Raw genomic sequence first — 27,084 nt, forward strand, 5'->3', positions numbered from 1 at the left:
TTCCATTCCTACCATATGAATCTTGATCTCTAGCCTTCCCAAGTTGCTTTCCACTCAAATCTTCTTTCCACCAAATCCAAATCCTATGAGAGAGAGTTGAGTGTTGGGGAGACTATCATTTGAAGCACAAGAGCAAGGAGTTCATTACCTACACACCATTTGTTACTTCTTGGAGAGTGGTGTCTCCTAGATTGGCTAGGTGTCACTTGGGAGCCTCCGACAAGATTGTGGAGTTGAACCAAGGAGTTTGTAAGGGCAAGGAGATCGCCTACTTCGTGAAGATCTACCGCTAGTGAGGCAAGTCCTTTGTGGGCGATGGCCATGGTGGGATAGACAAGGTTGCTTCTTCGTGGACCCTTTGTGGGTGGTTGCTTCTTTGTGGACCCTTCGTGGGTGGAGCCCTGTGTGGACTCGCGCAACCGTTGCCCTTGGGTGGAGCCCTGTGTGGACTCGCGCAACCGTTACCCTTCGTGGGTTGAAGTCTCCATCAACGTGGATGTAGGATAGCACCACCTATCCGAACCACGGGAAAAACATCCGTGTCTCCAATTGCGTTTGATCTCTCCAAACCCTTCCCTTTACATTCTTGCAAGTTGCATGATTTACATTCCGCTGCTCATACACTCTTTGCATGCTTGCTTGATATGTATTGCGTGTGCTGAAATTGTGAATAAACCCCACTCAAACCGAAATAGCTTAAAATTGCAACTTTAGCACTAAGTGTCTAATCACCCCCCCTCTAGACACATCTACTTCTAGATCCTACAAGTGGTATCAGAGCTTTGGTCTCCATTGCCTTGGTTTAATCACCATTGGAGGAAGATGGATGTGTCTACTCTAGGGAGTCTTAGACATAGAGTGCCTATTCTTGATGGAAAGTATTTTCATGAGTGGAAAAATGAAATGCTTGTAATCTTCAATCAATATCATTTGAACAAGTATATTGCTAGCCCTTGTGCACCCCATATTGATCCCTTGCATCCTACCCTAGATGAAGATATTGACATGATTCGCAATCTTAGAACTATTAAGCTCATCATTAGAGGATTGCCCAAAGATTTGATTGCTAGTTTGCCTACTCAAAATTGCGCCTATACTATATGGAAATTTCTTGGGGAACGGTTTCCCGATCACTTCTTAAAAACTTTTGATGAAATTCTCCATAAATCTATTGCCTTGAGTAAGATGAACTCTAGTGATCCTAGTTTTGGCAAATGTCTTCTTGAACTTGCAAATATTAAATATGCTAAAGGAGATATTGGAATCATTAATGATATCATACTCAAAGCTATAAGAATTCATAAAAGTAACCACTTTGATCATTTATCTAATGAATTACCCTCTCTAGGAAATGATGAGTCACAAGATCATGATGAACATGAATATTATGATGATGATGATAGTGACTCCGATCTTGATAATGCAATGAGACATTTTAGTCTTATGGCAAATCTTCGGGGATATGAATCAGGAGGAAAGGAATGGGTCCTTGATAGTGGATCCACTGATCATATGACCGGAGATGAAGAGATGTTCTTTGAACTTGCTGAAAACAACGGCCCTCGAAAATATGTCACCTTTGGTGATAATTCAAAGGGTAAAGTGATTGGCCTTGGTAAGGTGGCCATCTCACATGATAGTTCCATTCAAAATGTCATGCTCGTTGAATCTCTTGGCTACAACTTACTTTCAGTATCTAGACTTGCTGATTTCGGTTTGAATGTCCTATTTACTGAGGTAGATTGCCAAGTATTTCGTCGAGACAATCATAAAATGGTCTTTACGGGTATGCGTAGAGGTGATCTTTACATTGTCAATTTCTCTAAAAAGGCACAACCTAAAACTTGCTTTGTTGCTAAATCCTCAAAAGGTTGGTTGTGGCATAGACGACTAGGTCACGTTGGCATGAGAAACCTTGACAAGCTTATTAAAGGAAATCATATCCTTGGAGTTAACGATGTCATATTTGATAAGGATAGACTTTGAAGTGCTTGTCAAGCAGGTAAACAGGTTGGAGGAAGACATCCCGTGAAGAACATCATGACCACAAGGAGGCCACTCGAGCTGCTTCACATGGATCTTTTTGGTCCCAACGCCTACAAGAGTCTCGGTGGAAATTCTTTTGGTCTAGTTATAGTTGATGATTTTTCAAGATTTACGTGGGTGTTCTTTCTTACTGACAAGTCGCAGGTCCAGAAGATCTTCAGAAACTTCGCTAGGAAGGCCCAAAATCAGTTTGATGTGAAGATCAAGAAGGTTCGGAGTGACAACGGAACGGAGTTCAAGAACGCAAATGTGGACACCTTTCTTGATGAAGAAGGGATTTCACACGAGTTCTCGGCTACGTACACACCTCAACAAAATGGAGTTGTTGAGATGAAGAACCGGACGCTCATCGAAATGGCAAGAACGATGCTTGATGAATACAAGACGCCAAAGCACTTTTGGGCAGAAGCGGTTGAGACAGCTTGTCACGCAACAAATCGCTTATATCTTCACAAGGTACTCGGCAAGACGGCATACGATCTCCTCACCAGTAACAAGCCTCAAGTTGGATACTTTCGAGTATTCGGCTCAAAGTGCTACATTCTTGATAAGCATCGTCGTTCAAAATTTGCTCCTAAATCTCATGAAGGTTTTCTACTTGGTTATGGCTCAAACTCTCACACTTACCGTGTCTACAACAATTTCACCCGAAAGGTTGAAGAGACGGTAGATGTGAAGTTTGATGAATCTAATGGCTCGCAAGTAGAGCAATTGCCAATTGATGTAGGAGACAAAGACCCTTCGGAAGCAATTCAAGACTTGTCCATTGGGAAAATTCGTCCAACGGAGGTGAAGGAGAGTACTTCATCCGTCCAAGTGGAAGCTTCTACTTCACAACAAGGTGAACCAAGAATCGACACGGAAGCATCCACAAGTGGGACACACCAAGATGAAGAAAACGAGGAAGTACGTCAAGATGAACATCAACAACCTCCTTCTCCACCACGACAAGAGAACGACGACGTCAACAATAAAGAAGGCCAAGAAGAAGAACAAGATGAAGAAGATGTTCAACGAAGACCCAAGCAAAAGCTCTCACGAGTTCGAGCAAGAATTGCCAAAGATCATCCAGTCGAGCAAATCCTCAATGATATACAAACCGGGAGAATCACTCGCTCAAGAACTCGTTTAGCTAACTTTTGTGAAAACTATTCATTCATCTCTAGCATTGAACCAATGAAGGTTGAAGAAGCATTGGAAGATCCGGATTGGATAAACGCTATGCATGAAGAGCTACATAATTTTGAGAGAAACCAAGTTTGCACATTGGTTGAGAAGCCCGACAACAACCACAACATCATTGGTACCAAATGGGTGTTTCGCAACAAGCAAGATGAAGATGGACAAGTGGTCCGCAACAAAGCATGTCTCGTCGCCCAAGGATACACACAAGTCTAAGGTATGGACTATGGTGAGACGTATGCTCCCGTTGCTAGACTTGAATCCATTCGCATCTTACTTGCCTATGCTAATCACCATAATATCACCTTGTACCAAATGGACATTAAAAGTGCTTTTCTAAATGGAGAAATAGAGGAGGAAGTTTATGTCAAACAACCTCCCGGCTTTTTCAATCCTAAGAAACCAAATCATGTTTACAAACTTCACAAAGCTCTTTATGGTCTTAAGCAAGCTCCTAGAGCATGGTATAAATGCTTGACCAAGTTCCTTACTACAAGTGGTTTTGAAATTGGTAAAATTGATTCTACTCTTTTTACTAAAAGGGTTAATGGAGAACTATTTGTATGCCAAATTTATGTTGATGACATCATATTTGGTTCAACTAACCCTCTCTTTAGTGAAAAGTTTGGAAAGCTAATGTCAGAGAAGTTTGAGATGTCTATGATGAGTGAACTCAAATTCTTTCTCGGTTTGCAAATCAAGCAAACTAAGGAAGGTACATTTGTCTCTCAAACAAAGTACATCAAGGACTTATTCAAGAAGTTTAATATGCAAGAATGCAAAGGTATGTCTACACCCATGCCTACTAGTGGACATAATGATTTGACCAAAGATGGTGAACCTGTTGATCAAAAAGTTTATCGCTCTATGATTGGTTCATTGTTATACCTATGTGCTTCACGTCCCGATATAATGCTAAGTGTGTGCATGTGTGCACGATATCAAGCTGCTCCTAAAGATTGTCATCTTAAGTCTATGAAAAGGATAGTGAGATATTTAATCCATACACCAAATTTTGGCATTTGGTATCCTAAGAGGTCTTCCTTTGATCTTGTTGGCTATTCCGACTCGGATTATGCCGGAGACAAGGTTGATAGAAAGTCCACTTCGGGTACTTGTCAATTTCTTGGTAGATCTCTTGTGTCTTGGTCTTCCAAGAAACAAAACTCGATATCCTTATCCACCGCCGAAGCAGAATACATTGCCGCTGGTTCATGTTGTGCTCAATTACTTTGGATTGCCCAAACTCTTAAAGATTATGGGATTTATGTGAAACATGTTCCACTGCTTTGTGACAATGAAAGTGCTATCAAAATTGGTCATAATCCTGTACAACATTCTCGAACTAAGCATATTGAAGTTCGTCATCATTTCATTCGAGATCATGTTGCTAAGGGTGACATCAATCTTAAGCATGTTCGCACCGATAAGCAATTAGCGGATATATTCACTAAACCGCTTGATGAGAAAGTGTTTTGCAGGCTGAGAGGAGAATTGAACATCATTGATGCTTCGAACTTGGAGTAGAAACTCCATGGGATCCATGCAAGACATGAGCTTATGACTAATCCATGATGTATCACTTATGATAACTATCTTATGTCTTGGATATATTTGCACCTTGCATGTTGTCTAACCCATGTAGGTGCTTGGTTGAATCTAATTTCATGAGATTGCGACTCACTCACATCTTGAGCAATCTCTACATCACCAAGACTCTACACAATGGTGGTTAAAGACAAGGAAGCACGAAACCATTCAAACATATCCTTTGACAAATTCTATGTTAAGCCTCATGATTGTCACTTTTGGATACACAAGTGCTCTTCCTTGCAAGAACTAACCCATGTAGGTAGATGAACTCAAACTCCAAGTGGTGCTCCCAACTCTTGATGAACTACATCAATCTTGAGCACCCACACAAGTTCAACTACATGAGCAAGAACCACATCACCACCCAAGGTATGTTATTCCATCTTAGAGAAGCTTCACTCCAAGACATGAGTCAAAGCAACTCAACAAGATGTGAATACATCAAGATGCTTAAACGAAAAATGGTGACCCCATTTTGAGCTTAAACGATGAGTATGACCTATGATCAAGTGTTCTCACTTGACTCCTAAGTCAATGTACTCTAACATAGGTGACTATGTCACCGCCCAATTCTAGATGAAGTTCTCTTGTGTTCTTTTCTGAGTCACTGCATTTGTCCCTTGCATATTTGTTTCCTTCTTTTTCAAACAAAACAAAAACAAAAACTTCATCTAGAAACTTTCACTCGTTTCCTTTTTTGTTCTTGTTCTGCATATTTCTGCATCAAATTCCTTGCAAATCCTTCAGCTAATTTATTGCAAATCTTTGTGAGATCTTACTTGACTAGTGAGCTGAGGTGACAAGTGTTTTTCTCTGTGTAAACTCGGTTTCACCGACTTGCAAATTTCGGTCCAACCGAATCTTCTTGGTACCACCGAAATATGCCACTCGGTGCCACCGACTTTGCAATCAGAAAAACAGTTTGCCACTTGTTCTACCTTTCCTGTGATCTAGCTCCACTCAATGAATCTTGTCCTCCACAAGCATCACAATTTTATCCTCTACTTTGTGCTGAATCTCAAGGACCAAACCTATACGACGGATTCCAGAAAGCCCTTCTTGGAAATTGATGTCAAAGGGGGAGAGAGAGATCACATCAAAGCTTATCATCAGGGAGAGAGAGATCACATCAAAAGAAAGTACTAAGGGGGAGAGAATACTCAAGGATCCCAGATGCTTGATGTTCAAGAGGAGAGATGCCACATGTCTTTTTGGGGGAAAGACATGTTCATATGAACTCATTAAGTTCTATTCATATCTTTCAGCTCTGATTTTCTGTTTCCTATCTTCTCCCAATATCCCATGTACGATTCAGGGGGAGCAAGACACCTAAGGAAAAGAAATCAGTCAAATTCATTGCATATCTTTATTCTTGGGGACATGTTGAATTCAATATGGTACCTTGTACTCACTCTCTACATGTCATCCCAGTCTTGGTATTCTTGTGGTTTCTTTGGTTTGCTCTGGCTAGTGGACGAACATGTGTTATCTAACCTTGTTTGTAGGTTCATTCCATCCTAAGCCAACTCGAGACCACAAGGTAAGTATATGCATCAAAATCATGAGTATGAGGAATTCTTGCTTATGTACATACTGTTTGCAAGAAGGACTCATGAGCATGAAGGTATTTTCCTTGATAATCTTTTGCTCTGAAGCATACGGCCAAGATGCATGTAACACATTGCCTACTCTGTCATGGTTATGCTCTCACATGTCTCTATATTCATATTTACATGAGTGCATACATGTATGGGGAGCCTATGCTCGTTACATGTCCTTCCAAAGCTTTACTTGCTGTTCTTTATATCTTTATCTAAGGCTTTCATGTATGTTGCCATCAATTACCAAAAAGGGGGAGATTGAAAGCACAAGTGCTCCCTAGGTGGTTTTGATAATTGATGACAACATATCTCTTGTTGGACTAATGTTTCTATCTAGCATGCTTCAGATAAGTTCAACAATGGAGTGGCATGGACTAAAGGTTGTGGGAACTCCTTCAAGATGCTAAGGACAAAGGATTGGCTAAAGCTTCAAGCTCAAGACTCTTCATTTTACATTTTAGTGATCCAAGATCACATTGAGTCCATAGGAAAAGCCAATACTATCAAGGAGGGATGAGGTGTTGCTTAATGAGCCTCTTGCTTCATGTGCTTAATGATATGCTCCAAAATCCTCAACTACTCTCCCACTTCCACATATGACCTAAAACCCAAAGCCAAACTCGGACCTACCGATTTTTCCTATCTGGCGCCACCGAGTTTCACTTGTCATTAGCCACTGCCAAACCCTAGCAATTCGGTTCTACCGATAAGGATCTCGGTCTCACCGAGATGGGACTACAAACTCTCTGTTACCTATTGCAATATTCTCGGTCCCACCGAGATATGCAATCGGTCCCACCGAGATTGCAATGTAAACTCAGTGTTTCCCTTTGTAACTTTTCGGTCTCACCGAGTTACACTCGGTCTCACCGAAAGAGCAAATCGGTCCCACCGAGTTTGCCTGACCAACTCTCTGGTTAGCTAATTACCAAATTCGGTCGCACCGAGTTTGTGTAATCAGTCTCATCGAGATTACGTTATGCCCAAACCCTAACCGAATCGGTCCTACCGAGTTGCATGTCAGTCCCACCGAAATTCCTAACGGTCACTAGGTTTACTATTTCGGTCAGACCGAGTTTTCTGATTCGGTCCCACCGAGATTGGTAAATTGTGTGTAACGGTTGGATTTTGTGTGGAGGCTATATATACCCCTCCACCCCCTCTTCATTCAGTGAGAGAGCCATCAGAACACACACATCATTCCAACTCATTTGTTCTGAGAGAGAACCACCTACTCATGTGTTGAGATCAAGACATTCCATTCCTACCATATGAATCTTGATCTCTAGCCTTCCCAAGTTTCTTTTCACTCAAATCTTCTTTCCACCAAATCCAAATCCTATGAGAGAGAGTTGAGTGTTGGGGAGACTATCATTTGAAGCACAAGAGCAAGGAGTTCATTACCTACACACCATTTGTTACTTCTTGGAGAGTGGTGTCTCCTAGATTGGCTAGGTGTCACTTGGGAGCCTCCGACAAGATTGTGGAGTTGAACCAAGGAGTTTGTAAGGGCAAGGAGATCGCCTACTTCGTGAAGATCTACCGCTAGTGAGGCAAGTCCTTCGTGGGCGATGGCCATGGTGGGATAGACAAGGTTGCTTCTTCGTGGACCCTTTGTGGGTGGTTGCTTCTTCGTGGACCCTTCGTGGGTGGAGCCCTGTGTGGACTCGCGCAACCGTTACCCTTCGTGGGTTGAAGTCTCCATCAACGTGGATGTAGGATAGCACCACCTATCCGAACCACGGGAAAAACATCCGTGTCTCCAATTGCGTTTGATCTCTCCAAACCCTTCCCTTTACATTCTTTCAAGTTGCATGATTTACATTCCGCTGCTCATACACTCTTTGCATGCTTGCTTGATATGTATTGTGTGTGCTGAAATTGTGAATAAACCCCACTTAAACCAAAATAGCTTAAAAATTGCAACTTTAGCACTAAGTGGCTAATCACCCCCCCCCTCTAGACACATCTACTTCTAGATCCTACATCGGGTGGCAACACCAGATCAGGGGATCGATGTGCCCCTTTAATATTTGTAAATAATAAGCCCGAAGCCCAGTAGCCCCCGAGCCTTAGTGGGGGCACGGGTGGCCGAATTAAGGATCAATATCCATAGTAAAATCACAAATTATGTGTAATGACTCTATGTATCCAAGTACTTTATGTCATTAATGCTCGGATCCGCATTGTACAAAACTTTGTTGACCGACCATCGGCTTCCACCTCCTTGGCCAGTAGCCGAGGAGTGTTTGTCCTACTTTATAAAGCCTTTATGAGGGCAAAGATTTACGACAAACAAGGCAATCTGGCCACACAGTTTTATAAACAAAGGTACGCAGAGAGATATGTTATATTACTGTTTAACAGAAGAAATGTATTCCAAAGAAAATAGTCCCGCTATCGGTTCCTTTCTTTGGGTTGTCATGCTAAGCATGATCATGAAACCTCAGCTCGAATGTAAGAGCAAAATATCGATGATTTAGTTTGGGAGGCCAGTTAATAGCCCCCGGTAGTGTTCGGAGACAGTCGAGGTCAAGCCGTAAACACTTCGGCCAATGTTATGAATGGCCCGTCATAGTCATCGGATCGCTGACCAGTTTACGCTTATTGTGACAGTTAGTTTTCGGCTTTATCCACTAACATGCTTAACCATGTGAGCTGGAAGTACAATCGCAGTGGTTCTCCCTTTGCACGCCTAGCCGAACAAAACAGAACGTAGGAAGCAAGTGCAGGAGCCGGGCAACCCAACTATTGACCGAAGACACAATTCGAAACTGATGCATATATAGCAATATCTGAGAATCTTTTTGCCGAATCCCTAAAGGTGTCCGGCGTTGCACTGCAAGACTAATGATGGAAAAGCACAAATAGTTTAAAAGTGCCAAAAAGCTTGGAAAACCAAGAAACGTCAGTAAAAACATGACGTCCGAACAAGATCAAGTGTTCGGTGCCAATCCGAAAATTGGTCTTAGAAAAAAGAAGTGCTTCTGCCGTTCTTTAACATGACACATCCTATCTCAAGACTTCGAGCGGGTCAGCCTACGGCTTCAACCTCCTATCCCGAGGGCGGAGTACTTCTCATTAGGCCAGTTTAGCAAACTAAACTCTAGCGGCTTTGAGAGAGAAATTAGGCTCCCCGGCTAGTGACCGCACACTTGCGTCGAAAAAAGGATTAAAAATAATAATAGAACTTTGCAATGACTGATAAGAAGAACACTTATTATAAAACGGCTCAAATAAACTTAAGAGCCCCCAAGTGACTTGGGTAGAAGAATGATTGCATGTACCGAAGTACTTATATCATATCTATGTTCAACCGAACTTTAAATGCGTCTTAACCGACCGTCGACTTCTCCCTCTTCGGTTAAGGACCGAAAAGTGTTATGTACTCCATCGGTCGAGAATATCGATGGTGTTTCCAATAACCAGGCAATCAGGCCATAAGGCTGTAACAGACAAAGCGCACTCAGGGAACTTATGCTATATTACTGCGAAGAGTAAGAAGCATCTTTGAAGAAAATAGTACCCCCACCGATACCTTTCTTAGATGCTCATTGTTATTATGAGACTTGTGCAATAGATTTGTACTCATGAGTTCCGTTGTGTGCCGACCATCATTGAATAACTATAAGAGCGCTAGCTTTCGGCTTCACCCAGTCTGAGGTCTGGCTCGGGTGACCCTATCGTGACAATCGCAGAGGTGCTCCCTTTACTCCCTAGCCCAACAATCGGGAATGTAGGGGTAAACACAGGAGCGAGGCAACCCAGCTTGCAAATCGCTTAAATCAATATGGTGCATATTGTGGCGTAATACACGAACAAGGAACGAAGCCGTATAAGTATAATCATATGCAACAGGAAAAGCTTCATAAAGGAAGCCCCCAAGTAAACGGGGTATTTGAATTTATGCGTCACAAACAAAGTTTGGACAAGGAAATTTTTTAGAAGCAACTTTTTTCCAAAAAAGTATAATACTTGGTCGAACCGAACGCAAGTTAGAAATTAAAGCTTTGAGCATGAAAGCGACTTAGCTGGTTAATGTGTTCGGTATTGATGACGCGGTCTCAGCATGATGCAGGGCAAGGTTCCATCCCTCAAGTCGGTCCCGAGGTGGCGGAGCGGAGAGCTTGACACGCCGAAGTGGTGACATAGCACGATCAATGCAGACCAGCAGAGTGACGCCGAAGTCCCCGGATCATTTTTCTGTGCACAAAAAATAGTGCAAACCGGAGATAATAGTAATAATGATAATTAAAAAAAATCGTTGCATAATAAATAATTTATGCAAAATGAGTAATAAAAGAAATATGGCCTGGCGCCGAAGTCAATGTCGATGTAGGGCGTCGGCGTGATGCGGTAAAGGCGTGGCAAAGCCTGAATTCGCAGGTCGGTCCGAGCTCCGAGTGCGGCGTTCGCCGGACTATGTACGGAAACTGACCGAACCACCATGCGACTGTCGTTTAATGCGGACACCATTTGATAGACCTGTGTACATATGACGGACAAACCGGAGTAATAATTCCTTGGGAAAAATGAACCCAAACAAGCAAAAAATAATGGGATTAATAGCACCTGGTTTATTTGTTGTAGCAATCTGAAGGAAGGTGATTCCTAAAATTGGGACCCGCTCCGCACACCCATTGCCTGATGGGCGATAAAACGACGGCATGGCAATGCTGGTAAAGGTTGACTCGCCGAGGCAAAGCCCTCGGCCTAGCTAACGTGACGGAGCTCGTCGGCTAGTGACGCCGAAGTGTCCGGAGTAGGTTGATTAAGAGATGGCGAAGCCCCCGGTCCAGGCGAGATGTCGAAGCCTCGATGTCAGCCAATGAGTCGAAGTAGGTCGGCGTGGTGGACACCAGCTTGAAGAAGCAATAGTGCGGCCCTGTCGATGCAGGTCGTGACGTGGTCGATGCCGGCTTGATGAAGCGACCGTGCGGCGATGCCGGTATGCCCGCTCCGTGTAATCCATGGGGCGGCGATGTTGGTGATGATTTATCCTTCGCGATGCCGGGCTCTTGTTCGGCTTGCCGAGATGATGATCCAAAGAAGTTGAGCTCGGCTCAACAAAGTGACGCCGTGTCTAGCGCAGGTCGGCAGCCGTGGAGTAATATTGCCGGACTGGTTTGACACCAGCATGATGTTGAAGATCATGTTCAAAAGATCTTACAGTTAGTGGGATGTGTTCGGAAACAAAACACAATACCCCATACAAAACTTCCTTCAAAAGGGATGTCCAAAATCCTGTTCATAAAAAAGATGAACTCGGGTCGGATTAGTTTTCGCGCAGAAAACAGATCCAAAAAGTGATGCACTAATCGGAAGGTTCCCGGAGTTTGGACGGTCGGATCGAGCCGAAATTTTGAGAGGTGGTAGATATAGGAATTCCGCAGCCGATCAACGGTTGGATATTTCAAAGGACGTCCGAGCTAGAAGCTGGACACCACGCCCTAAACTCATCCAAATTCCCATCCAGATTTGACAGGGCTCTGGTATATCGTGGATTGCCAGAGATTCCTCCATCGGAACTCGATGAAATTTTCCAGAGTTGTTGTAGACTCAATTCCGCACAATTCCACCAAAGCGATCGTCAAAGCGATACTCGAGGAGGTGGTGGTGGCAGATACGAGTTCGCTGTCCAGAAAAACAGCACGGTCGCTTGAGGGCAATGTTGACGTTGAGCCCCCGAGCTCCATAGATGATTCCTCCGTGATCTTGATAGAGATCGGAGTTGATGTTTGATGAAGGCCCTCGTTCGGACATGGTGATTCGAACATGGGGCGCAATTCTTGGTCAAACCAAGGTGACCAGTCGAGCTAGTGACGAAGATGCCGAAGTCGCAGTTGATCTACAGGCGAGCAATCAATCCTTTTGTCGATCACACAGCGGAACTCTCAATGAAAGCACCAATGTCGGTGTCAAAATCGGCGGATCTCGGGTAGTGGGTCCCGAACTATGCGTCTAGCCGGATGGTAACAGGAGGCAGGGAACACGATGTTTTACCCAGGTTCGGGGCCTCTTGATGGAGGTAAAACCCTACGTCCTGCTTGACTAATATTGATGATATGGGTAGTACAAGAGTAGATCTACCACGAGATCAAGGAGGCTAAATGTCAGGACCCCGATTCCAAGTCACATCGATCTAGCCGGTAACACCTCATATCACTTTGCAGCCTCACGCACGGTATTCCCACGGGTGTCGCCTTACCATGGCCCGGAACCATTTGCGCCTTTTGGCTCACGTATATGATAGTGTCGATAGCATCCATATGACAAAGAACCCGGGCCGACATGGCTAGTCGTGAACCCGAAGCGGCACTAACCTATGGGGACAGACATACATGAATCAACATCGAGCATGTCGGTCAGCAGCGTGTGAATCCGAGCTGTAGCACTGGGCTAACAGGACTCCGGTAACCCGGGCTGTAGCAGGCTAGGCAGGACTCTGGATGTCACCGTGTGACATTTCCACGAAGGGACAGACACAGGAACGAAGTGAAACACATGCCGGCCAGTCAAGTGTTCAGAGCAGTAGTGCTGGGCTAGCAGGACTCCGGTGAACCGGGATGTAGCGGACTAATATCGCTCTCGGAAGCACTTAGACTACATTTCCCCATAAGAGAGGCTGCCAAGGATAAAAAACTAGATTGTCGGATCCCACGCATACCAAGCATTTCAATCATACACACAATATGCTCGACATGCGCAAATACAACATGGCATCACAACAGGACTCTACGACTCAGAGTATTTATTCATTAGGCTCCGAGGAGCGAGATATTACAAACATGGGTCTCATGACCCAACATTCAGAGCATACAAGTCAAAGCACACGCGGAAGCTTAACTTGTCTGAGTACAGACAGCTACAAAAGAAGAAGGCTCAGAAGCCTAACTATCTACCCGATCATGTCGAGGGCACAAGATCGTAGCTGAGGTATCAAGCTAACGTCGAAGTCCACGCGGAACTACTAGCGAGACTGAAGTCTCTCTCTACAAAACATAAATTAAGCAAACGTGAGTACAAAGGTACTCAGCAAGACTTACATCAGAACTAGCTACATATGCATCGGTATCAACAAGGGGGGGGTGGAGTTTAACTGCAGCAAGCCAGCTTTGACTCAGTGGCTAACCTGAACTACGACTGCAAGCAACTCTTTTAAGGTGGCGCACACGAGTCCACATATTCACCATTCAATACACCACTATGGAACCACTCCCGTCTCCCTACGAGAAGGCCATCCATAGCACTCACGCTTATCTTGCGCATTTTTGAGTATCCACTTTCACTTGTCTATGAACTGTTATAGGCAACCCAGAAGTCCATTACCGCGGACACGGCTATTCGAATAGATGATGTTAACCCTGCAGGGGTGTACTTCTTCACACACGCTCTCACCACTTACCGCCGTTTACACGACATGTAGTCGGCAACCTTCAAGCGGAAGCCCAACGAGGGTGTTGGCCACGGCCTACCTAAACACTCAAGTCTCTAGTCCTGGTTTATCGCCTATCCAGGTTCCATCCGCAGGGAGTCCGGCCGAGGTTTCCACATACGGCCCTGAACGATGTGAACAGGGTTCCCGGGACACCAAACGGGCGCCCGGTACACCGTGCCACGGTGTATCTACCGCATCATAGCCCACCCCTAGGGTCAGCGCTACACACGGCCGCCAACACATATCCTATAAACACCAGAAACTAGTTGCAACTCCTGGACAGAGGACAAGGGTGATCAAGAAGCCGAGAGGGTCCATTGGTTTCGGTCCCAATGCGTGGTAGTAACTGTTTCATGGATCACAAACACAGAACTCAGATCCTAAGGACAGCTTCAATGAGACAACCCACCATGTACTCCTACATGGCCTCTCACTGCTACCTTTACCAAATCGTGTTCACACACTTAGCTCTCAACAGTAGGACATGTTTACACACCTCTGATTCATCCCCGATGAATCAGACCTGACTCAACTCTAAGCAGTAGCAGGCATGACAAACAAGCATGAATGAGTAGGCACATCAGGGCTCAAACAACTCCTACTCATGCTAGTGTGTTTCATCTATTTACAGTGCCAATGACAGGTCATGCAGAGGATAAGGGGTTCAACTACCGCAACAAGTAACAGATGAATCGTTGTTGTCCCAATGCAGTAAAAGAAAGCAGGAGCGAGAGAGTGGGGTTGTATCGGAATGAACAAGGGGGTTTTGCTTTCCTGGCACTTCTGAAGATATCATTGGGTCTTCATTAGTGTCAACGATTACAGCATCGGTACATCGTCTATCGAGAGGGGACATTTACCGGCAAACAAGGAAGAACACAATCAATGTGATGCAACAATATGATGCATGACCATGACATGGCAATATGCCTTTGATTGAGCTAATGCAACTAGCAACAAGTTAAATGGAGTCCATATGGACCAAGGGTTCACATGCAAACTCCATATTTAGCATTTTAATGCCATTATCATGTTTTCACTTATACAGTGGGTATAAGTTGGTTTAACATGCATGAAAGTATCATAAATGGATAGATTGTATTTTTCCGATAATTTTTCATATATAAATTATTTCATTTGGAGTTACGGTTGAATTTCTATGATTTTTGGAAGTTTTGGGTATTTTCTGGAATTACCTGAATAAGAATAAATCCAGAAAATGTATTACTGCGTCAGCACGAGGTCATGCTGACGTCAGCAAGTCAACAGGCGCCGTCCAGGTCAAACCTGACCTGTGGGGTCCACTGGTCAGTGACAGGGGCTGGTTAGTGACGCTGACTGGTGGGTCCAGTCAACGACCACGTCAGCAAAGTCAACTTGACATGTGGGGCCAGTCAACCGCCATGTCAGCGCGGTCAAAGCTGACGTGTGGGTCCCGCTGGGTTTTAACTAACTTTAAACAAAAAATTAAACTAACCTAACTGGCAGAGGGGCCCACATGGCAGTGACTCTAGAGGTGGTTTAGCTGGGTCATTAGTGGCTAATGATGAGCCATGTCATCAGTCACCGGAGTTTCTCCGACGACGACCATTTCGTGCGGCGTAGATCATCGGATCTCGCTACAGCCCACGGTTTGAGGCGGGGTTTGCTCCTACGGCTTCCTGGCATTCTCGCGCATCTAGTGGTGGTAGCGGCAGCAGCTGGGATGGCCGGGGTTGACGGCGGCGAGCACTTCCGCGGCGGTCGGAGTTCGGGCACCTGCGGGTTTGGCGTTGTGGTGCACGGGAGGGGAACTGATGGGTACTACGTGCTCCTGGTGAGGTGTGGAGCAGGTTGCCGTGCTCGGGAGTGAGCTGCGGTGGCTCTGGTCTCGTCTGCATCATCACCGGCGGCGAGGAGCTCACGGCTCCGGTGAAAAGGGCGGCCAGAGTGCGGGAACGAGTGCGGGGAGGAGGGGGAAAGGTGTGGGAGCTCACAACGATCTCGAGGAAGGACTCAGCGGTCTCAGGGACGACCGGAAGGCGACGAATCCGTCAATGGAGTCCGGCGGCCGTGCTCGGGGAAGACGACTCGTGGCGGCGATGTCGGGCTTCCGCGGTGGCGTGGCTCGGGGTGGTAGAAAGAGGGGGTCGAGGCGGAGCCTCTGGGCTGGTCAGGGAAGCGAGGGGGAGGCGGTGGCTGCAGCTACGGCGAACGGCGTCGGTGGTGCTCGGCGCGAGAGGGAGAGAGAACCAGAGGAGGGGAGGGGCACGGGAGAGGGTGAGAGGGGCCAGGGCTGCGTGGCGTCGCCTGGTGCATCGAGGAGGAGCCAGGCAGGCTGGGAGGGAGGAGGTGGAGGCCTCGGGCGCGCTGGCGTCGACACGCCTCTGCCTACTGGCAGAGGTGGAAGAAGACCAAGGCGCCCCTGGTGGGCTGGCCGATTCTGCTGGGCCACCAGGTAAGTGGGCCTCAGGTAAACGCTAGGTTAGTCCTTCTCTCTCTCTTTTCCAAATTGTTTTTGTTTTCTATTTTTCTGCAATTATTTTGACTTAATTAAAATGCTAAGGGATTTCCAAAAATCATGAAACTAATCATGGCTACTGTTTAAGATATATCCAACAGTAAACATTTTAGTTTGTGATTATTTGAGCATTTAAAATATTATTAGCAATTAAATGCCCAAATGCAAATACTATATAATTTAATTCAAAAATCCAGGAATAGCCTATAAATATGTTCATCATTTTTGGAAGAGGTTTTTACCTTTAACAGAAATCATGAACATTTCCAAAGGGCATTCTGGGTTATTGAAAATATTTTTATTGAACCTAGTTAAATTCATTTGGTGCTAGGGTTTCAACAATCCCCATTTCAAATTTCTTTGGAATTTAAACATGATGGCATGATGAACAAGCAAAGGCAAGCAAGGTCTGAACTGGGGCTGTGACACTAAACCCTAGAAGCTAGCCTACGGTATGATTGTTGTATATGTGTATGTTGTATCTCATCTATCGACTAGCCCGGTCCTGGTTTATATAATGCACCAGAGGCCTAGGTTAACAAGAGTCCTAGCCGAATACGCTGGTGGGGAGAAGTCCTTGTCTTGATCGCCAAGTCTTTGTGGAATCTTCCTTGTATGCGGCAGCTGTCCGAACTGGCCCATGTGTATACGACCATGGGGGGCCTCGTCCCAATCTAATAGATCGGGAGACGACTTGGTGAGTACCCCCTAGTCCAGGACACCGTCATGGTGTCTACCTTCCATTGCATTGCTTCTAATTTGGTGAAATGTCTTCTTCTTAGTTTACACATCATAGTTCTGGTTATCTCTTCCGTCCTGTTTTTCATACATATTACATCCTCCTATCATGTGGTTGTCTAACATCAAAGTTCAGTTCGTCTGCATCACGCATCAATTTGTTCTGAAGAACTAAATTGTTATCCGTTTTTCTTGTTGGCTTGACTTAACATGGCACAGAGAAAGAGGAAGAAACACATAATAGTAGGGAATGAGAAGCGGATGAATCCTACAGATTCTGCTGGTACTGATGGTGCAATAGAAGGTCAAAGTCCAGTAGAAAATTCTACAAACACGGCATCCCATGCTACACGAGTTGCAAAAAAAGACAAACAGAAACAAATAGCTGCCACCAAACAAGCAGAGACAACCCTAGTTCTTCCAACACCTACCACAGTACTACCAGCTGCACGACGTACTCGTGCGTCAACTGAGATTGCAGCACGTTCCCAAGCTCCCTTGCCACCTGACATTACTTCCCAAGCACTCTTAACACAAGACGAGTTGGCAATATCAGATGAACCTTGTGAGCTTCAACAGCAAGAAGGTAGTTGCCGGAGTCAAGTTACAGTTGCATGCTTCTTTATATGTAGTCTCACAGTTTGATGTACACTAACACTTCATATGTTTGTTGTTGGACTAGCACCTAGGCGCAAGAGGAAACAAACATCAGGGATAATGCTCGATAGGTTAACTAAATCTAGAGGAGCAAGAATGGAGATCCGTTGTAACACCCTCGATGCGACTATAGCTCCCACGTGTCGAGGCACGACTTAGAGACATAATCGCATTGAAGGCGTCTGTCGCAAGTTAGGCAATCTTCACAACATCCCATGTATATGAATAATAAAGGGGAGAACATAGTTGGCTTACACTCGCCACGTCAATCAAGAACATAAATAACATTACATCATCCAAAACACTCATGGCCCGACTACGGTGCCAAAATAGAAGAGAACCCAACATGCGACACGGTCCCAATCACCCCCAACTGGGCACCACTACTGATCGTCAGGAAAAGAGACATAGTAACGCTGAGATTCCTCGTCGAACTCCCACTTGAGCTCGTACTCGTCACCTGGAGCGGAATCACCTGAACCTGCATTTGGAGTTATATTATCTGTGAGCCACAGGGACTCAGCAATCTCGCACCCTCGCGATCAAGACTATTTAAGCTTATAGGAAGGGTAAGGCAAATGTATATGTGGAGCTGCAGCAAGCGACTAGCATATATGGTGGCTATCTTATTCGCAAAAGAGAGCGAGAAGAGGAGGCAAAGCACGAGCGAGAAACTAGAGAGCAACCTGTGCAAACATTACTCCAACACCGTGTCCACTTCCTGGACTCTGCCGAGAAGAGGCCATCACGGTAACACACTCAGTTGATTCATTTTAACTAATTAAGGTTCAAGTTATCTACAACCGGACATTAACAAATTCCCATCTGCCCATAACCGCGGGCACGGCTTTCGAAAGTTCAATACCTGCAGGGGAGTCCCAACTTAGCCCATGACAAGCTCTCACGGTCAACGAAGGAATAGACCTCCTCCCAAGATGTTCCGATCAGACTCGGTATCTCGGTAACTCAAGACACTTCGACAGGTTAAAACAAGACCAGCAACACCGCCCGAATGTGCTGACAAATCCCGATAGGAGCTGCACATATCTCTTTCTCAGGGCACACTCAGATTGTCTTAGGTACGGGTAGGCCAGCCCAGAGTTGCCCCTGGTGGCCACCGGTAGCTGACAGGTGGACCAACACTAAGAGGAGCACTGGCCCGGGGGGGTTAAAATAAGATGACCCACGAGTCTGCAGAACCCAAGGGAAAGAAAAGGCTAGATGGAAAATGGTAAAACCAAGGTTGGGCATTGCTGGACAAGCTTTAATCAAGGCGAAATATCAAGGGGTCCCCATTATAACCCAACCGCGTAAGGAACGCAAAAATCCGGGAACATAACACCGATATGACGGAAAATAGGGCGGCAAGAATGGAACAAAACACTAGGCGAGAGTCCGAGCCTTCCACCCTTTACCAAGTATATAAATGCATTAAGATAACATAGCAATATAATGATATCCCAACAAGTAAATAAATGCTCCAACAAGGAATGGCTCCAATCTTCACCTGCAACTAGCAACGCTATAAGAGGGGCTGAGCAAAGCGGTAACATAGCCAATCAACGGTTTGTTACGACAAGGTGGGTTAGAGGTTTGACATGGCAATTTGGGAGGCTGACAAGCAAAAGGTAGGCATCGTAGCATTGGCATAGCAAAAGAGCGAGCAAACTAGCATAGCAAAGATAGTAGTGATTTCGAGGGTATGATCATCTTGCCTGCAAAGCTGTCAGAGTAGACTGGATCCTCAAAAGGAAACTCAACGGGCTCCTCGGTAGCGAACTCGTCTCCCGGCTCTACCCAACAAGACAAACAAGCAACAAGGATACAATCAACCACGTGCAAACTCAATCAACACGATGCAAAGAAGATATGCTATGCGGGATACGATGCGGGATGCAAAATGCAAGATATGTCAGGAAATGCATGAACCTGGCCTCAACTTGGAATTCCAGGGGTGCCACTGGAAAGATGAGATGAAATCGCTTGAAAACGATATAAAGATCATCGGAATCGGAGTTACGGTTTGGAAATGGCAAGCGGTTTAAGAATGACACCGGTCTGCGATTTACAGCAGGTAGGCATCTAAAGGCAACGAAACGAACATGCTACAGCCACCAAACATGACAAAAAAATATGTGGCAGGGATGAACACAAGATGCTTAACAAAAGACTAGCACTGAGCTATGGCCAATTCATCCATTATGAGGTTCTAACAAGCATGGGAAAAACGCAAATGCAAAACCGATTTCAGACTTTGTGAAATTAACACTTGTCTGAAAGTTCAGATCACGAGGCCCTCTTCGGAGCAGCAAAACAACATGATACATGACCTAATTATGACAAAGAAGAACATGGCATGGAGCTACTCAACAAGCTTAACAAAACACCCAAAGTGACCTGGGGCCAAAAGGGTTCACAAAATATACTAACGGGCACACGAACATAGCTAAAACACAATCAGTTTTCAGACTTAGTGAAAACTGAGACATGCTGAAATATAACTCACGAAGGCATGTAAACAAGCTCGATGCACTCACCATGGTGCAAGTCATGGCAAGGCAAGCATACATCCATTAAGAAGGCACAAAATTCTAGCTAGACATGGCAAGAACAATGACATAGCATGCACGGATCAACTACAATAACATCGGCAAAATCGCAAACGAGTTGACGATCTGCCCAGATTCACAACGAAGCAAAAGTAGAGCTCGATTGACTCAAGCTAGGGTGCTCCATAATTGCAAACAAAGACATGGATGGATAGAGCATAACATGAATAACAAAACTCCCTTACTAATCATCCTCAAAAGAGGCACGGATCACTAGGAAACAACACGAACATATGGCACCATGAACTAAATAATCCCAGATTTAGTGAAAACTACTAAGTTCCTAAAAATAGATTTACCGGGTGCCTCACTTTGCAAGCTTGCACAAGTCACCACACACATCCTAAAAATGCATGGGTTGCACCCCTGGAAAGAAGACAAAATCCTTAACAAAACATATGAAGGACTCACAGGCATATCATGCACACAATAATCATGGCAAAAATGACAAAAGTCTAAGATGAACTAGCAGATCTGACAAATAACTCACGAAGCCTCCTTCTAACAGCATTTCGGGCATCAAGATGAGATCAAATGAAAATGATGCAATGGAATGAAATGATGTACTCATCGAGGCGAACATTTTGATAAGCTATATGCCCAAATCAGAGCTACGGATGCAAAGTTACGGCAGGTCAAAATAGGCATAAAAATTACGGTTCGGAGGGAAAAAGTCAACCGTTCTGGATCCAGATCCAGATCTGGCACGGATAACGAGGACGGCCGGATTCACTGTTCACGCCAGAGTTCTCGCCGGAGACGGAGGAGACCGGCCGGAGGAGAGGCCGGGGTGGCCGGATCCGGCGGAGGAGGTGGCGCCGGGTGCGGGCGGCGGCCGGCGACGGCGTAGGCGGCGAGCGGCGGGGTCGGCGAGGGCCTCCGGCCGGCGATGGCGCGCGGCGGCGGCGCGGCGCCGGCGCAATGGCGGCGAGGAGGCGGCGAGCGGCTCGGGAGCCGGGCGTGGAGTCGGGCGGCGGCGCCTATCGGTGGGCTTCGGGGGCCCGAAGCGGGCCAGGCGGGCTTCGGCGCCGGCGGGCGCCGGCTGTGACACGTGGCAACGCCCGGTTGGGCACGGGCGGCGGCGGACGCTGTCCGGCCGGGGGCGGACACGTCCGGCGGCGGCGGGATCCTTTTTTTTAGACTAGGGTTTCGTGGGGAAGAGAGATCCGAAAACGAAGGGGTTCTATTTATAGGCATAAGTGGAGCTAGGAGAGTCCAAATGGGGTGCGGTTTTCGGCCACGCGATCGTGATCGAACGCTCTAGGACATGGAGTAGAGTTTGGTGGGTTTTGGGCCAAATTGGAGGGGTGTTGGTCTGCAACACACACGAGGCCTTTTCGGCCCCTCGGTTAACTGTTGGAGTATCAAACGAAGTCCAAATGGTACGAAACTTGACAGGCGGTCTACCGGTAGTTAACCAAGGCCGCTTGGCAAGTCTCGGTCCAATCCGGAAATGTTTAATCCCCACACACGAAAAAAGCTAGAAATAACCACCGGAGGAGAACGAAGCGCCGGAATGCAAAACGGACAACAGGGAAAATGCTCGAATGCATGAGATGAACACGTATGCAAATGCAATGCACATGATGACATGATATGAGATGCATGACGAAGAAAACACACACGGAGACAAAAACCCGAACCCGAGAAATAAATATAACTTAACGCCGGAAACGGCAAGAGTTGGAGTACAAATTGGGAAAGTTATATCTAGGGCGTTACAACACTCCACCACTACGAAAAGATCTCGTCCCAAGATCTAGGACTGAAAGAACTCCGGGTACTCAGAACGGTGGTGATCCTCGCGTTCCCAGGTAGATTCACGGTCGGAATGGTGTGACCATTTGACTTTGAGAAATTTGATTGACTTGTTGCGAGTCTTGCGTTCAGTCTCTTCAAGGATAGCAACTGGGTGCTCACGATAGGAGAGATCTTCTTGGAGCTCAATGTCCTCGAAGTTGATGGTGTGGTCAGGAGTCTTGAAGCACTTTCGAAGCTGAGAGACATGGAACACATCATGAACATTCACAAAGTTTGAAGGAAGATCGAGTTGATAGGTGAGGTCGCCTCTCTTGCTGACAATCTTGAAAGGTCCCACATATCTAGGGGCAAGCTTCCCTTTGATACCGAAACGACGAGTACCTTTCATAGGAGAGACACGGAGGTAAACATGATCTCCGATCTCGAAAGCCAAATCACGGTGCTTACTATCATAGTAGCTCTTCTGGCGGGATTGGGCTGCTTTGAGGTTATCACGAATGACTTTGCACATCTCTTCTGCTTCTGTGATTAAGTCATTACCCAAAAGCTGACGTTCACCGGTTTCAGACCAGTTGAGAGGGGTACGGCACTTCCTGCCATACAGAATTTCAAAAGGGGCCTTGCCCGAACTTGCTTGAAAACTGTTGTTGTATGAGAATTCAGCATAAGGAAGACAATCCTCCCACTTCATGCCGAAGGAGATCACACAAGCCCTGATCATATCTTCAAGAATCTGGTTGACACGCTCGACTTGACCGCTTGTTTGAGGATGGAAAGCAATATTGAAGCGGATGTTAGTGCCCATGGCCTTCTGAAAAGAATCCCAAAACTTCGAGGTAAAGATGCTGCCACGGTCTGAAGATATCACTTGAGGAATACCGTGCAGAGAGACAATGCGAGAGGTATAGAGTTCCGCCAATTGAGCTGCAGTGATCGACTCTTTGATAGGCAGAAAGTGAGCCACTTTGGAGAGTTTGTCGATGACAACAAATATAGCATCATTGCCACGCTTGGACTTTGGAAACCCAGGCACAAAGTCCATCTCAATGTGGTCAAACTTCCATTCTGGAATGGCAAGAGGTTGGAGGAGACCAGCTGGCCTTTGGTGTTCTGCCTTCACTCTTCTGCAGACATCACATTCATTCACGAATTGAGCGATCTCGCGCTTCATTCGAGTCCACCAATAAGCTTGCTTAAGGTCCTGATACATCTTCGTGCTCCCAGGGTGGATGGAGAGGAGAGAATTGTGAGCCTCGTTCATGATCACTTTACGGAGGTCACCTTTGGGCACAACAATACGATCCTCGAAGAAGAGAGTGTCCTTGTCATCAAGGCGGTAGCACTTGTACTTGGACTGACTCTCGGCAATCCCAATCTTCACCTTTTTCACCATAGCATCAAGAAGCTGGGCTTGGCAAATCTGGTCTTCTAAGGTAGGAGAGACTTGAAGGTTGGCGAGGAAACCTTGAGGAACAACTTGCAGGTTAAGCTTGCGGAAAGCTTCACAAAGCTCGGGTTGATAAGGCTTGAGAATCAAACTGTTGCAGTAAGCCTTCCTGCTCAAAGCGTCAGCAATCACATTGGCCTTGCCTGGAGTGTACTCAATACTCGGATTATACTCTTGAATCATTTCGACCCATCGAGTTTGCCTTAGGTTGAGATTAGGCTGAGTGAAGATGTACTTGAGACTCTTGTGATCAGTGAAAATGTCCACTTTTCTTCCCAATAGAAGATGTCTCCAAGTCAAAAGAGCATGCACAACTGCCGCCAACTCGAGATCATGAGTGGGGTAGTTCTTCTCATTAGGCTTCAACTGGCGAGATGTATAAGCAACAACTTTCTTCTCTTGCATCAATACTGCGCCAAGACCTTGGAGAGAGGCATCACAAAAGACCTCGTACGGCTTGGATTCATCAGGCGGAGTCAGAACTGGAGCAGTGATCAATTTCTCTTTCAAAGTTTTGAAAGCAATATCACACTCCGGAGACCAAACGTACTTGACGTGCTTCTGAAGAAGATTTTAGAGAGGCTTCCCGATCTTAGAAAAATTTTCAATGAATCTTCGGCAATAGCTTGCGAGATCGAGAAAACTGCGGAGTTGTTTCACGTTCTGAGGAGGTTCCCAATTCACAATTGCAGACACCTTCTCAGGATTCACGGCAATGCCCTTGGCAGAGATGATATGACCAAGATAAAGAACCTCATCGAGCCAAAATTCACACTTGGAGAACTTGGCGTAGAACTGATGTTCCCTGAGCTTATCAAGAACCAAACGCAAGTGTTTGGCATGATCTTCCTTGTTCTTGGAGAAAACCAGAATGTCGTCGAGATAGACCAAAACGAAGTCATTGGTGTAGGCGTTGAAGATGAAGTTCATCATGCGAGAGAACGTCGGAGGAGCGTTGGCGAGGCCAAAAGACATGACAGTGTATTCATATGAACCAAAGCTTGTTCTGAATGCTGTCTTGGGAATATCTTCTTCACGAATGCGAATCTGGTGATAACCCATACGGAGATCAAGCTTGGAGAGTACTTGGGCACCGTTGAGTTGTTCGAACAGCTCATTGATGTTGGGAAGTGGGTATTTGTTCTTGATGGTCTTCTTGTTCACTGGACGGTAATCAACACAAAGTCGGTCTGTTCCATCCTTCTTCTTCACAAAAAGAACACCACAACCCCACGGAGAAGAACTAGGCCGGATAAGACCCATTCTTTCTTGCTCATCGAGTTGCTTCTTCAGCTCCTTCAACTCTTCAGGTCCGAGCTTGTAAGGACGTTTGCACACAGGTTCCGTGCCAGGCTCAAGTTCAATAACGAATTCAACTGGCCGGTGCGGAGGCATTCCTGGAAAATCTTCTGGAAAGACGTCTTGATATTCGCAAACGACTGGAATTTGAGAGATGGCATCCAGTTCACCCTTCTCATTGAGAGAAAACAGATGAATGGTATTATCCCGAGCGGCAAAGACAATTACATCCTTAGACGAATGAGTCAATTGAATCTGCCTGGCTGCACAATCAAGCTGAGCCTTGTGCTTAGAAAGCCAATCCATCCCGAGAATAAGATCAATATCCAAGTCACCGAGAACCATTGGAGAAGATAGAAACTTGTAGTCACCCAAAGTGATAGAAACATCCGGAACTATGGAGTTAGCCTGCATGCGCTTACCGGGAGAGACAACTGCTAAAGGACTAGGCAAAATTTGCAAAAGCAAACCATGCTTAGATGAAAACGGTCTCGAGATGAAACAATGCGATGTACCCGTGTCAAAAAGAACTTTTGCAGGAATATCATTAACAGGAAGGTTACCCATGATCACATCTGACGAGTCCTCTGCCTGAGCTGCATTCATCAAATTGACCTTGGCATGCTTGGGGTTATGCTTGACCACAGCTGTACTTGCCGATCTGACAGGAGGAGGAGGAGGAAGACGCCTCTGGTTGAAACACTTGTTGGCATAATGACCCTTCTGTTGGCACTTGTTGCACGTGACCTCTGAAAGCGGACGGTGATATGGAGCACTCGATCTTGGAGCTTGAGACGAAGTCTTGTTCTGAAAGCCAGGGTTGGGTGGGTGGGAAGAACCACTGCCACCTTTGCTCTTCTGCTGATACGGCTGACGGAACGGAGGAGGAGGAAGCCAAAACTTCTCCTGCTTGGCCACTTGAGTAGAGGAAGAAGGAGTAACATCTCTGACTCGCTTCCTGGAAGCATCACACCTCAACTGAGCAGCCTCTTGCTTCAGTGCCATGTTGTAGAACTCATCGTACCTCAAGGGCTCGAAGAGAACAAGAGCGAGCTGAATATCTTCTATGAGACCACCCCTGAACTGATAAATCATGCTCTTCTCATCAGGCACGTCCTGCTTGGCAAAGCGGGCAAGCTTCTGGAACAAGTTGTTGTAGTCATAAACATACAAAGAGCCTTGCTTCAGATTGCGGAATTTCTCACGCTTGCTTTCAACCATGCTCTACGGAATATGATGAGCTCGGAAATCTCGACGGAAATCATCCCAAGTGATAACACGTCCATCTCTGGAATCCTTGTACTGCTGGAACCATTCTGCAGCTTGATCTTTGAGTTGGAAGGAAGCAACCTTGACAAAGTCCTCAGGCCTGACGTTACTGCACTCGAAATGCTTACACAGATCCACAAGCCAATCATCAGCATCGGTTGCCTCAACACAATTGCTGAAAGTCTTTGGCCCGTTAGCAAGGAACTGGTTGAGTGTAGCAAAATGACTCTGATTGCTGCCTTGATTTCCTTGACTGCCTTGATTGCGCTCTTGAAGAATTTGCATGATCAGCTGTGTGTTTGCATTGGTTGCGGCCATCACAGCTTGCCATGCCTCTGGAGGAGGTGGAGGCGGTGGCGGATCAGGATTCAGAGTCGTGCGCGTTGGAGGAGCCATCCTGAAGAGGTTGACCACCATTAGCACATTGTCAGATAAATATTGAAGCTGAATCCAACGGAATGAAAATTGCAACATATAGTCTTCACATCCGAACAAAATGAACGAATGCATTCCTCTTGAAATGGTCACATATCCATAAATTGAGAAGCCACGTAGAATTAAGGTAGAGGAATAAATCAACAAGGTACGGATCAAGAACGAATAATTGGTAAGAAATCCCAATCTCAAACCAATATCCGTGGAAGAAGACTAGAGCTACTAGAATTCCCACCTATGAAACTCCCAAACTTTTCCGGTTATGCAATCAGGTGTTGGGGATACAGGGGAAGCATAATATCTCACCAAACTAGCAAATCCTACATCCAGCTGTATCCATCCTTCAACACATAACCAAGAAATCTTCGGAAACCATCTACCTCAACCTTCGAAAAGCATCCGTTATACAAGTTATGGCGACACTCCCGAACTCCCGCCCCAGTACTGGGTGGCGTCGAGGTTATCTCACCAACGAACTGCATAAAAGAGATTTTCGATGTCGGCGAACA

This window comes from Triticum dicoccoides, chromosome 4A, assembly GCF_002162155.2.
Source record: "Triticum dicoccoides isolate Atlit2015 ecotype Zavitan chromosome 4A, WEW_v2.0, whole genome shotgun sequence".
Classification (NCBI taxonomy): Eukaryota; Viridiplantae; Streptophyta; class Magnoliopsida; order Poales; family Poaceae; genus Triticum; species Triticum dicoccoides.